This window comes from Microtus ochrogaster, linkage group LG5 (genome assembly GCF_000317375.1).
Source record: "Microtus ochrogaster isolate Prairie Vole_2 linkage group LG5, MicOch1.0, whole genome shotgun sequence".
NCBI lineage: Eukaryota > Metazoa > Chordata > Mammalia > Rodentia > Cricetidae > Microtus > Microtus ochrogaster.
This window is the reverse complement of record NC_022031.1, coordinates 50,884,951-50,897,658: the sequence shown is the minus strand read 5'-3', so window position 1 is coordinate 50,897,658 and position 12,708 is coordinate 50,884,951. Positions and strand designations below refer to the sequence as shown.

The 12,708-nt window shown below is 47.0% G+C and overlaps 1 protein-coding gene across 4 annotated transcripts in view; it reads right to left on the bottom strand.

The window, feature by feature from the left end:
- The window catches only part of Akap2 (A-kinase anchoring protein 2), a 240,776-nt gene that overhangs the window by 95,539 nt on the left and 132,529 nt on the right, over nt 1-12,708 (bottom strand). Inside the window, exon 1 of one of the 4 annotated variants that reach the window (XM_013351845.2) lies at nt 8,676-8,799. The exons of the other annotated variants lie outside the window; for them this stretch is intronic. The gene's annotated coding sequence lies outside the window, so the exon portion shown is untranslated. Of the gene's footprint in view, nt 1-8,675; nt 8,800-12,708 lie in introns of those variants that run through there. 4 annotated transcript variants of the gene reach the window in all.

Sequence of the window (12,708 nt, the reverse complement as noted above, 5' to 3'; positions counted from 1 at the left end):
GAAGAAGAAGAAGAAGAAGAAGAAGAAGAAGAAGAAGAAGAAGAAGAAGAAGAAGAAGAAGAAGAAGAAGAAGAAGGAAGAAAGATGGCAGAGAATAGAGATGCTCACAAAAAGAGAGCCAGACTGATGTTCTGTAGACAGTATTCCGTTCTCTTCCTCCTGATTCTCAGGACTTACTGCATATCAGGTCGTCTATTAAACTCTGTGCCCGTTTACTCCTAGCTGTGAGCTAAGTACCATTCTCCAAGCTGATGAGGACACTGAGCTTACTCACCAAGGCTTAGTGTGCTTGAGCTGACAAAGAGAATGACAAAGCCAGGATGTGAAGTCGGCTCTGTTCAACTCTCTACTCTCAGGAACAACCCTTCATCTGCCACAGAGGCCCACAAGGCCACCTAGTCAACCTGCACTGCTCCTTCTGTGAGCCCACACACCTTTCAATTTGCATCTTTCTTGAAGGTTAAACCCCTTCAGGGTGGGGATGGAGAAGGAGAATTCTTCCGGTCTCCTGGGGACCTTAGGAATGGAACACGCTTCTCCAAAGCAAGAGCAACAAGATAAACCCACGTGGTCATGGAAGGATGAGTAGATTTTAAAAGTTGGCTAGTACATATTGTGAACTATTATATTACTTCATTATATTTTTTTTGTCTTGGAATTACAACACACATGTATTCAGTTTTAAAAGGAGTAAAAGAGCTTGGGTGTGGTGGCACACACCTGCAACCCCAGCACTTGGGAGGTGGAAGCAGAAGGATTAACCCAAGACCAGCCCAGACTGAGCAGGTATCTCAAAATACAGAGAGAGAGAGAGAGAGAGAGAGAGAGAGAGAGAGAGAGAGAGAGGAAAATGCTTTTCTGAACCATGCATTCATAGGCTTTCAGGCAAAAGTCGCACTGCTGTCATGGATACCAGAAAACTGGCTCTCTAACAGAAAGTCATTCTGCTGACGTGACACCAAAAGCTTTCTAACAGGGACAAGCCATGCAAGGCTGCTAGTGCTGTGTGCCACAGAAGAAACTCATGCGTCAGTCTCAGGAAACATCAAAGACTAAGAAAGTATCTTCAAGACTGTGGTGGGCTCCCCAGAAGTGTGGGAATGGGGGTGCTGTCCCAGTCCCCACACAGAACTCAACTCATATCCTCCTTCCCATCCAGCAGCCAGACACACAGCTCTGATGGCCCAGCCTGTGGAGGCCGGAGACTGGATCCCTGTGGAACTGGAATTTCAGGCAATGGTGAGCTGCCCAAGACACTAGGAACGGAACTCAGTCCTCTTAGTCACCAAGTCTCCAGCCCCACTGGGTATTCGCTAACTGAATGGAGCATTTGGACCCCCAAACACTCTGAGAGACCCCACTCTTGAGTATGTCTGGCTCACTGTGCTGTCCCACTTCCAGAGAGGACAGGTGTGTCACCATCCCAGGGAGTCCAGCTGGCTTTTCTTCTCTAGGTTTCACACATCACTTTTTCATGAGCCCTTGTTCAAACCACAACCAACACTTTCTCATCTTCTTTGATTTTCTCATCCTCCCTCACTCCTTTGGTGGGCAGCTGTGGTACTCACCGCTTGCTTCTGGATGGGGCATTGAGTAACTAAAGCCCCTCCTGGCTTTTGTTAAACTAAAGAGTAAAGCCATCAACACGACGAAACCAGGTGTTCTAGAAAGAGCCCTGGCTGCCTTCACCCATGGGTGTTTTGAACAGTTCTTTAGAAGCTTCTAGAAGCTCCTAGGAAAGTGGACAGACTTCAGGGACTCGCTCTGCTCCAGGTTCCCACACTCACCCAGGGTTCCTAGAGCCTCAAATTTGACCACACAGGACACAGAGCAATGCACACAGCTATTATGGGCTGGATTATACATCTTTTTTTTTAAAAAAAAAATATATTTATTTATTATGTATACAACTTTCTGCCTCCATGTATACCCAAACACCAGAGGAGGGCGCCAGATCTCATTACAGATGGTTTGGAGCCACCATGTGGTTGCTGGGAATTGAACTCAGGACCTCTGGAAGAGCAGGCGGCGCTCTTAACCACTGAGCCATCTCTCCAGCCCTGGATTATACATCTTCTCTCACCCCCAAATCTTCTGTTGAAATCCAAATGTGAGGAGTTCACACTTTGAGGTGATGAGGTCTTCAGGATGCACCCTTGTTCACTAGGACTGCTTTTCTTATGAAGAGACACTCCCGACACAGAGACTGGGTATAGGGAACCATAGTAAACTAATAGAATAGGCACTGGAAACCACAGGCAAATCCAGGGAGGGTGCCAGGTGGTGGCACACACCTTTAATCCCAGCACTCAGGAGGCAGAGGCGGATCTCTGGGGGTTTAAGACCAGCCTGGTCTTCAGCACGAGTTCCAGGCCAGCCAAGACTACCTAGTGAGACACAGTCTTAACATTAAAAATAAAGGTAATAAAAAATGTTGGATAAGGAATGGTGGCATGCATCTTTAATCTTAGCACTCAGGAGGTGGAGTTAGAAGGATTTTTGTGAGGTCCAGGCCATCTTAGTCTACAGAGTGAGTTCCAGGACAGCCAGGACTACGAGACCCTGTCTCAAGGGAAAAAAAATGTACAAAGTCTGTAGCAACCATTAAGTTATTGGTTACCGTAGCAAAACTCACAGGCTGTGCATGATCACCTATTGTCCCAGCTACTTGAAAGGCTGAGGTAGGATGATCACTTAAGCCCAGAAGCTCCGGGCCATCCTGGGCAACATGGGGACAGCATCCCAGGAAAAACAGACATGCATACAGAGGCCATCTCTTGGGTACTCTGATCTTGGTTTTCTTCCTCTTGTTCACATACCTTTTAGACTGGTAAATGTTTAAATTGGAGGCTAGGGCATAGGTCTATGGTTGAGTACACACAGTATAGGCAAGGCATCCAGCACCCCAAGAATGACTTTATTGAGCACTGGGGGATGAGAATGTAGATTAGTTCACTAACAGTGTGTAACTAGCATCCACAAAGCCCTGGGTTCAGTCTCCAACATTACATAAATCAGGGAAGTGGGTACCTATAGTTCAAGCATATGCGATATAGACAGGAGACTCAGAAATTCAAGACCATCCTTGGTTTCACAGTGAGTTCAAGGGCAGCCTATGCTATATGAGCTCTTGTTCCAGAAAACAAGAAGAAAATTAAGCTCCAAATTATTTTCTTAACATAATTGCTAAGACTCAGTTGGAAGAGGCAAGCCTTTCCTTTGATGCTCTAGCAGGTGGTCCTGCACAGCATCCTCTTATGGTCCATGGTCTACTGGAATAACTCCTGGCTTTCTTCACTTAGGGCCCTTTGGAGCAGATCAGCTGGAAAACCACAGGTTTTCCTGCCTTGAGAAGCCACATTCCACTCTGATCTGAGGCTCAGAGTTCTGGCTCCTGAGTCCAAATGCTGGAGCTGACTGTTCTGCAGCTAGCTGGGTGCTGCCCATGATCTCTTCTCCAGCTGAAGGCCCTGCCTCTCCTTTGCAAGGGAGATGAACGGCGTGGAAAAGAAACAGCACAGAATTCTCCAAGGGCTTTCTTTTCCTTGGGATGACCCCATGATAAATTCGGTTTGCTTGCAAAGCCCGATTGAAAAGTAGCAGGATGGGATTCCTCTACCATTAACGGCAGAAGGGCATGAGATAGAGGTGAAAAATGGAATAAAACAAGAAAGTAGGTGAAGGTAGCTGCGGCTAGAAAACTAATAGCTGGGGATTACCAACTACGGGTGTAAAGCAGAGGCAGAGCATTTGCCTAGCATGCTAGAGGCCCTGTAAATTAACAGCGGTTCTTTAATGAATATAATGCCACAAAACACTGGAGGGAAGGCCCCAACATGCAGTGTGTTGGCTCAATCCAGGCCTCGATTCAGGTTCAAAAGAAGGAAAGAAGGAAGCAAAGGGGACAGATGAAAGGGTGCACAGCATCTAACGAGAAGGTGGGAAGAGAAGGGAGAAAGGAGCACAGATCTAAGGAGAGGGAGGGAAGGAGGAGAGTACGGGCAGTGATACCCATGAGATCAAAATGCACCAAAGCAGAAAAGCAGCAGCCAGGATCCTGGGGCTGCAAGTCCACTAGCATTTTGTCCCCAGCCTCCAGGTGGCACAGCTGGCCTAGCACAACCGGCTTGGGTACTGAAAGCGAAAACTCACTCCTGGGCAAGTCTCAGGAGTGAGATAAGGAAACAGAGCAGGTACTGACTGGTGGCAAACAGGACCGGGTCGGCTGTCATCCAGCGGTAGCCTCATCGCGGTCCCTTGTTTAGAAGTCCACTCAGTATCTCCTGTGCACTAAAGCTTGTGACTCTAGGAGTGCTATCAGCATCACGGGTGTTTCTGATCCGTGGCTTTCTTGCTCAAGTCCCAGGAATATGATCACAGCTGCATAAGGCGATCAGCAATCAGACTAAGGTTCCTTTCTTGTTTGTTTTTTTTTTCTTAATGATTTACGTATTTATATTTTATGTGCATTCGTGTTTTGCCTGCATGTCTGTCTGCGTGAGGGTGTCAGATTCCCTGGAACTGAAGTTACAGTTGTGAGCTGCCTTGTGGGTGCTGGGAATTGAACCTGGGTCCTCTGGAAGAGCAGCCAATGCTCTTGACTGCTGGAGCCAGTTCTCCAGCCTCTTTTTTTTTTCTTATTTTTTTAAAGGGAGTGACAAATTTGCTTTCTTAAACACTTTATTTAGTCCGGTACTTGTTTTGAGGCAGGCTCTCTCTCTATAGCCCCAGCTGTCACGGAACTACAGAGATCCACCTGCCTCTGTCTTCTGCATACTGGTTATTTAATTGTTAAATAGTCTTAGGTAGCTAAGTTGGCTCATATTCAGTATGTAATCAAAGATGACCTTAAACAGCTGATCCTCCTGCCTCCGATTCCAGAGTTCTGGGATTACAGACCCATACAACCTACTCTTAAGGAATCAAACCCTAGGTTTTATGAATGCCAGGCAAGACTCTACTGACCGGGCAATACAACCAAATTCTGTAAGGAATCAAACTCAAGATTTCATGAATGCTAAGCAAGCCTCTACTGACTGAGCAACATCTCAGCTCTTAAGACCCTTTTTGTGTTTTTTTGTTCCTTTCATTTTTTGAGTTAGGGTCACAGTTATAGTTCTAGGTGACCTGAAACTTGCTATGTAGACCAGGCTGGCTTTGAACTCACAGAGATCCACCTGTCTCTGTCTCTATTTTAAATATTACTTTTATTTTAATTTAAGTGTGTAGGGGTATATACACCTAGTGAAGGCACCCCAGAGATCAGAAGAGGGCCTTGAAGCCTCTGGAGCTGGAGTTCCAGGCAGTTGTGAGCTGCCCACCATGGGTGCTAAGAATCAAATTTGGGTCTTCAGCAAGAGTGACGAGCTCTCTCTCAACCAACCCCAAGGTCAAAGTTTCTTAACGGAGTCCTTATTGACAGGTGGAACAGGGTAATTCTCTGTTTGATTGGGTGAGGAGGCTGTCTGTCTGTCGGTGACTGGTGAGGCAGTCTGTCTGGTGTCTGTCCGTGATTGGGTGAGGAGGCTGTCTGTCTGGTGCCCTGCAGGATGCTTAGCTGTATCTTGGTCTGTATCCACTCTCCCACCCTCACTAAGATAGGCTCATCTTTCAGGTCCAGTCTCCTAACTCCAGTCCTAAAGTTTGGACAGTTTTCATGCCCAGCCTACTTCCAAATCAGAAGGAGCAGAACTTCCCTGCGTATAAATCCTTGGAAATTTTGTCAAAATGCGGACTGTGACTCAATAGATCTGAGACAGGGGTGGGGCTCTCTCCTCCCTCTCCTTAGTTTCATAGGAAATCTGCCTCTGGGTGTTGAGTTTGTAAGTATAAGCAAAACATATCATTTCCTATCAAAACTCACTAAAATCGTTGAACTTCATACTTACATTAAGCAATTATATTATATTTGAAACTACCAGTGGCTGGCACAGATTATCTCTCCAATCATCAAAGCACACTGGTGACTCCCATGTTTTTCCGCCATCCTAGGAGCTGACTGGAGCCACAGCATCAGGTCCACCAGCCCCGGAACAGGTGTAAATTAAAGCCTGGAACTAGACATCAAACCTTTGGTCTTGAGGAGTTAATTTCCAGCAATGCTCCTGTTTCAACTATGAAAAATCTCTTAACCCCACCTCCATCCAAATTCAATTTCATCTTTATCTAAACTTCTCATTACCCTAGTAAGCACAGGTCACTAATAACAACTGTGATAAAAATCTGGGCCATGGGTATTTTAGGAGCCCACTGATTTTCATTTAAAAATATGTGGTTGGTTACTTTTTTTCTTTTTTCTTTTCTTTTTGAGACAGGGTCTCGCTATGTCTTCCTGAGTAACCTAGTGGTCAGGCTGGCCTCAGACTCATAGAGAGCGACCAACATCTGAATGCTGGCATTAAAGGCATGCCCTCCTTCCTTTAAGACAGGGCTCATTCTGTAGGTCAGGCTGACCTGGAACTCATAGTTCTTTGGCAATCCTCCTGTTTCTGCTATACTAAGATTATAGGCCTGAGCTATGTGCCCTACAGGAGCCCCCTGAATCTATGAGGATAACATCTACACAGCATCAACAGTAACTAGACTGGTTACAGTGCTAGTGTGTTAGCCCTATAATAAAATATTGACTGTTTGAGAAATAGAGTAACCAGCAGGGTCATGTTCCCCTCATTTGATCAGTAAGTTAAGACAACCTGCTTCACCTTACTGGCTGGAGATCCTCTGGCTACCGGGTCAGAACAAACCACTTATGAAAGTTAGATGAATTCTAACAACACTACGCCGCACTGGGCAGGCAGCAAGCAATGCTAACTATCATGCCAGAGCTATGAGATAATGGGGATTTCAAAATGTTTGTCCTAACTCAAAGTACGGCCAAGTCATTCACAATTGCACCTCAGCATCCCAGAAAGAAACCAAGCAGAACTCCATGATGCACTCTGACGGGGCGAAGGTGGAGAGCTAGGCAGGTTTACTTTTGATGCTCAAGGCTCGGAGCTAATTTTGTTGTCTCAGTAAAGCTATCTGGGAAAGAGAGGGCGCCCACATGGCTCTTGAGGTTCCCCTATTCAAGAGAAAGGATTCTCTTTTAGAAAGAAAGAAAGAAAGAAAGAAAGAAAGAAAGAAAGAAAGAAAGAAAGAAAGAGACAAGGATCAAAAACAGAGAGGACGGAGCAAGAGTAGATGGTTGATCAGAACATCCACATCTGCGTTATAAAACGATAAAACAGATGCCTTTCCATAATATTATAAAATCTAGCCGGTCAGAATTGGAAATGGTGCCAGACTGGAAGAGAGGATTTGATTGGTTAACACGAAAGTGCTGCCAGAGAGGCGAAGGCGATGCTTAAGTGAACCATCAGAACAAAGACAAACCTGTCCCCAGAGATGTGGATGGCAGGTGCGCGTGTCCCTCCTCACCCTCCGGGCGCCTGCGAACACGTGCTGGGACAAAAAGAGCTCCCAGGGAAAAGGAAAACTTGTTCATAGATCCAAAGATATAATATGCCTGCTGTGTGGACGTGTAGGCAGATAAAATCCTCTTTCAAAGACAAATGCCAGTAGTCAATTTGCGGGGCTATTGCCACTGGGCTTGGAACCTCCGCAGAGAAAGATGCTGATTTGTCAAAATCTTCAGTATGCAATCTTTGGGGACAAATCACTACCGGGTCTGACCCACTGTCATCTCTTTCACAAACACCCCTTTTATATGGCTTGGGATGATGGGTCCCTAGGGTTGGTGAGTGAGTGTCTTGCATCTGCTGCGGAGCTCAGCAAGCCGGCTGCCGGCCCAGCCCCTTTGGCTCAGCACACTGGCTGCTCGGACCCCTGCCACCGGCTCTCATCCGGCCACCTGCGCCACTGCCGTTCTCACGGGCTTCCTTTCAGTCCCTTCTATTTATGGTTGTGAGCCTAGCCTTTAACGGCTGAGCCATCTCTCCAGCCCTTTCAGTCCCTTCTAATCCACTGGCTTTCTCTAGAATTTCGCGGGCTCTTATCCCTGCCGGTGTGCCGCCTCCACAGACTTTACCCTCGGCGCTTTCCTCTGCGATCTGTTCTTGGCATTTCCCTCAAAGTGTTCTCAGAGACTCGCACTTGGGCTTCACTCCGGGTGAAACCCCAGATCTGGACTCCTGAAGGCGGAGCCTCAGAACAGACGAACCTGCTCAGCTAGAACCCCAACTGTCCTGTGGCCCAGAACCGTTGCTTCCTCAGTACACTGAACTCCAAACCAAAATCGCTCCCGCTGACCAGGGGCCACATTACCCAAGGCCCCAGTTTTCCCTGCAAAGCTCTGGACTTCCAAAGATGCCGCCAGCGCCTCCACCCGAGCAGGCAGGACTTGCGCCCTTTTGGCTAGCTGACTTTGGTGGCTCCATCCTCCCCGGCTCTTGTGCACCGTCACATTTGATTTCACCGTTTTTCCTGTATATTTTGGCGGAAGGCAGGGCTTTTTATTTAATTTTAAAGCATCTGTAAACACTGAATAAAGCAGTCCGAAGCCCGGCTCTGCCCCAAACCTAAGCAACTCAAAAGCACATGGACTCTTCCAGCCTGACCAGACACTCGGCACAATTTTGCAGACTCTGAGTCCTTCACTGGCCACCCTTCCCCCATGCGGGAGGGCACTCTAACCCCAGAGTTTCGAACCGCCGTGTCTCAACTTGGGCACCCACCTCTGGCTATCTCCTAGGGCGCAGTCCTCCGGCTTTGCTCCAACGTGGCGCGGCCGCTGCCTGCTGCTCCGGCCGTCCCGGGAAAGACGCGCCACAGCCCCAAGCAGGGGCGAGCGCATCTGCCGGGAGCAGCAGCTTCTGGGCAGGCCTGGGACCCGGGAGCCCCGCCCACCCGTCCGGGCCCGCCCCATTCCAAGCCGGTGGTCCGCCCCTCCTTTTCCACCACTCCTCCCCATCCACCCACAGCTTTTCTTGGTGGAGGAGACAGAACCCAAGTCCAGAGAAACGAGTGAATGAATGCATGCATCCATGCCTACATGAAGACAGGAGAAACTGAAGGGATGGAAAGAAGTGGAGAGAGAACCTATTTCTTAAACGGGGGAAGGGGGACGGGACTGGACGCTGTGTGTCTGGAGAGTGTTAGTGCGAGGGTGGGTGTGCCTGTGAGGGCGTTGCTGTATGTATCTGTGTGTATGAGTGTGTGTGGAAGTGTGTGAATGCCTTTGGGCGCTCATAGAGCCTCAGGGGGAGAAAGCCATGGCCCCGGGGTAAGAGCCACAGCACAGGGGTTGGCTGGGAATTGTATCTTGGTTATAATACGGATTCAATGTGGTGTCCAGAGGCTGAGAAGCGGACAGAGATTCTGGAAAAATCCCTGGTTCACCCATCCTTCAGGCTGCGGTGCTCGCGTACCAGTCCGTAGCTTCGTGGTGTCAAAGAGCGCCTGTTATTGCCAGAGGTGGGGAGGAAGCCGCTGAGACGTGGAGTTGGGCTCCTTTAGGCAGGTGGCCAGCCACCCCTCATTTCAGAGGTCTGAAATTTCAGTCTACCGTCCCCTCCCCCTACATGAATATTTAAATAATGTTAATGACCCTTTGAGACCCGACCTGTCTAGAAGTCCTTAGCGAGGACACCAACATACTCCTCAATGTTTCTTTCACCCAGAAAACAACATTTTCAAAAAGCAAGCTATGGTGTGTCCTACTCGGCTTTAGGGAATGTTCTCTGCAGAGGAAAAAATCTCATAGAGTGGAGTCGTTTTCAGCTTTTCAGGTCTGATTCCCTAACAGACCCGGGGCTTTCCCAATTCTCCCCAGCAGCCCCACCCCCACTCACAATCACGGGCCCCCAAGGCTCAACTTCTGAAAGTCAGTTTGAATGACAAATAGAGCTGGCCTGATTTCACTTCCCTAAACTCCCGAGGCCCCAGATTTCCAATACAAAGCTGGGGGTGGGGGTGGGGGATTTCCCTGAAACCTTCACTTAAGGACCTGGGAACCAGGTCTTCTCCAGGAAGGGCTCTCTCTTGCCAGAACCTTACCCCAACACAGACACAGAGAACCCGGTAAATCTTGCAAGGAAACTTCCCTGGTCCTCAGTCAACAGGCTTCTTTTCCTTAGTAGTTAAGAGATTGTCTAGTACCTAGTTTTTCTTCTTCTTCTTCTTCTTCTTCTTCTTCTTCTTCTTCTTCTTCTTCTTCTTCTTCTTCTTCTTCTTCTTCTTCTTCTTCTTCCTCTTCCTCTTCCTCTTCTTCTTCTTCTTCCTCTTCTTCTTCTTCTTTTTTGGTTTTTTGAGACAGGGTTTCTCTGTAGCGTAGCTTTGGAGCCTGTCCTGGAACTAGCTCTTGTAGACCAGGCTGGTCTCGAACTCACAGAGATCCACCTGCCTCTGCCTCCCAAGTGCTGGGATTAAAGGTGTGCGCCACCACCTCGCGTACCTAGTTTTCTTTTGGTTTGTTTGGTGTCCTTTATCTTATCTCTCTGTAGGCCTCCTTGGTTTGAAGAGGCCTCCACACCTGCCATTCACCATTGGTTTTTCATAGCTTTTAGACACAATTGGATTTCAGTAGTATTTATTGGTTAGCATCAATTTATTTTCCTTCCTCCCTTCTGCCTTCTTTCCCTCTTTCTTTCCCTTCCCTCCTTCCTCCCTGGCCTGGAATCTCAGCACTTAGAGACTAAAGGAGGAGGGACTGCTACCACTTTAACACCAGCCTGGAGAATTCCGGGCTAGCCTGGGCTACAATCTAGTAAGTTCTGAGCTAACCTGAGCTACAATGTGAGATCTTGTCAAATAAATAAAAGAAGCCAGGCATGGTGGTGAATGCCTTTAATCCCAGCATTCCAGAGGCAGAGGTAGGCTTATTTCAGTAAGTCCGAGGCCAGCCTGGTCTACAAAACAAGTTTCAGGACAGCCAGAGGTGCCACACAGAGAACATTCCCTAAAGCCGAGTAGGACACACAATAGAGAAACCCTGTCTTGAAAAACAAAAACAGACCAACCAAAATGAAAAAAGGAAAAGAAAGAAAAATATTTGGGTGCCTTACATCTGGAGCTATTCTGAACACATCCCTATGGTAGGAGAATGTCCCATGTGCTTGGATATCACAAGTATTTGTCTTTATGGACCACAGACTGGTGTGGAAGGCGTCTGAAGTCCCAGCAAACCCTCCCGTGGCACCTGTCTCTTTTCCCTCTTCTCATGTGTGCATGAATTAGAGTGAGCATAAAAGTTACTAATGTAATCTGCTTCACCATTGGAATGAGTGAATGTTGAGTTATTTCTTTTCCAAAGCAATGTCAATGTTTTATTAAAGTTAACTTGATCTGTGCCATGGTGGCAGACACCTTTAATCCCAGCACTTAGGAGCTAGAGCTGTAGCACAAAGAAACCCTGGCTCAAAAATAAACCAAAAAAAAAAAAAAAAAAAAAGTTAACTTGAAAGTTTGCACCATTGTACAGAAAAGCACTGGTAACATTGCCAGGGGAAAAGCTTGTTCAATGTATGCTGATATTATATTGGAAACTTATTTCTGTTACTTTTCAAAACATTGAAGAAGTAGCCCTGTTTAAATTTCTTTTTTGTGGTGATGGTGGTGGTGGTGGTGTGTGTGAGTGTGTGTGTGTGTGTGTGTGTGAGAGAGAGAGTGTGTGTGTGTGTGTGAGAGAGAGAGAGAGAGAGAGAGAGAGAGAGAGAGAGAGAGAGAGAGAGAGAGAGAGAGAGAATACTATGCGGATCCCAGGGATCCAACTCAGGTCATCAGGCTTGGCAGCAAGGGGCAAGCGCCTTTATCCACAAAGCGGATACTTCCTTAAAAAGTAAAAACTGGGTCTTCTGTATCCTGAGCTGGTCTTTTGATTGTTTGGTTAGTTTATGCACTCAGGTGTGTGTAGTTTTTTGTTGTTTTTTTTTAATTAATTCATTTATTTAATGTGCATTGGTGTTTTACCTGCATGCATATCTGTGGAAGGGTGTTGGATCCCCTGGAACTGGAGTTACAAACAGTTCTGAGCTGCCATATGGCCATATGGGTGCTGAGCCCCAGACAAAGACAACAGATCCTTCAAAGATCTGGAAGAGCATCCAGTACTCTTTACTGCTGAGCCATCTCTTTTTTTCTTTTTCTTTTGGTTTTCTAAGACAGGGTTTCTCTGTAGCTTTGGAGCCTGTCCTGGAACTAGCTCTGGTAGACCAGGCTGACCTTGAACTCACAGAGATCCACCTGCCTCTGCCTCCTGAGTGCGAGTGCTGGGATTAAAGGTGTGCGCCACCACTACTGTACTAAGATTTGTGAAGTGAGGGTGGAGTATTGTCAAGAATCCCAGCTAGGGCTATGTTAATAAACTCTGTGAGCCAGTTTGAGCCACAGAGTAAGCCCACGTCAGGAAAAAAACAAAACAAAACAAAAGATGGACAAAGCCTTACCCTTCTAAAGAACAAAAACCTTGCCCTTCTCAAAAAAGAAATACAACAAGCTCCTCCATTCCTACAAAAGGTCGGGACATAACAGTAAGTGGAGAGCCATGAATAAGAAGCCATAAATCAATCATTCCCATGGTATGTACATGTATGTATGTGCATGACTGTGTGTGGCTACGTTTGCATGTGTGTAAGAAGTGTGTTTGAATGCAGGTAATGAGTGTGTGTATGTTCGTATGTGTGTAAGAAGTGTGTTTGAATGCAGGTACATGAGTGTGTGTATGTTTGCATGTGTGTAAGAAGTGTGTTTGAATGCAGGTATATGAGTATG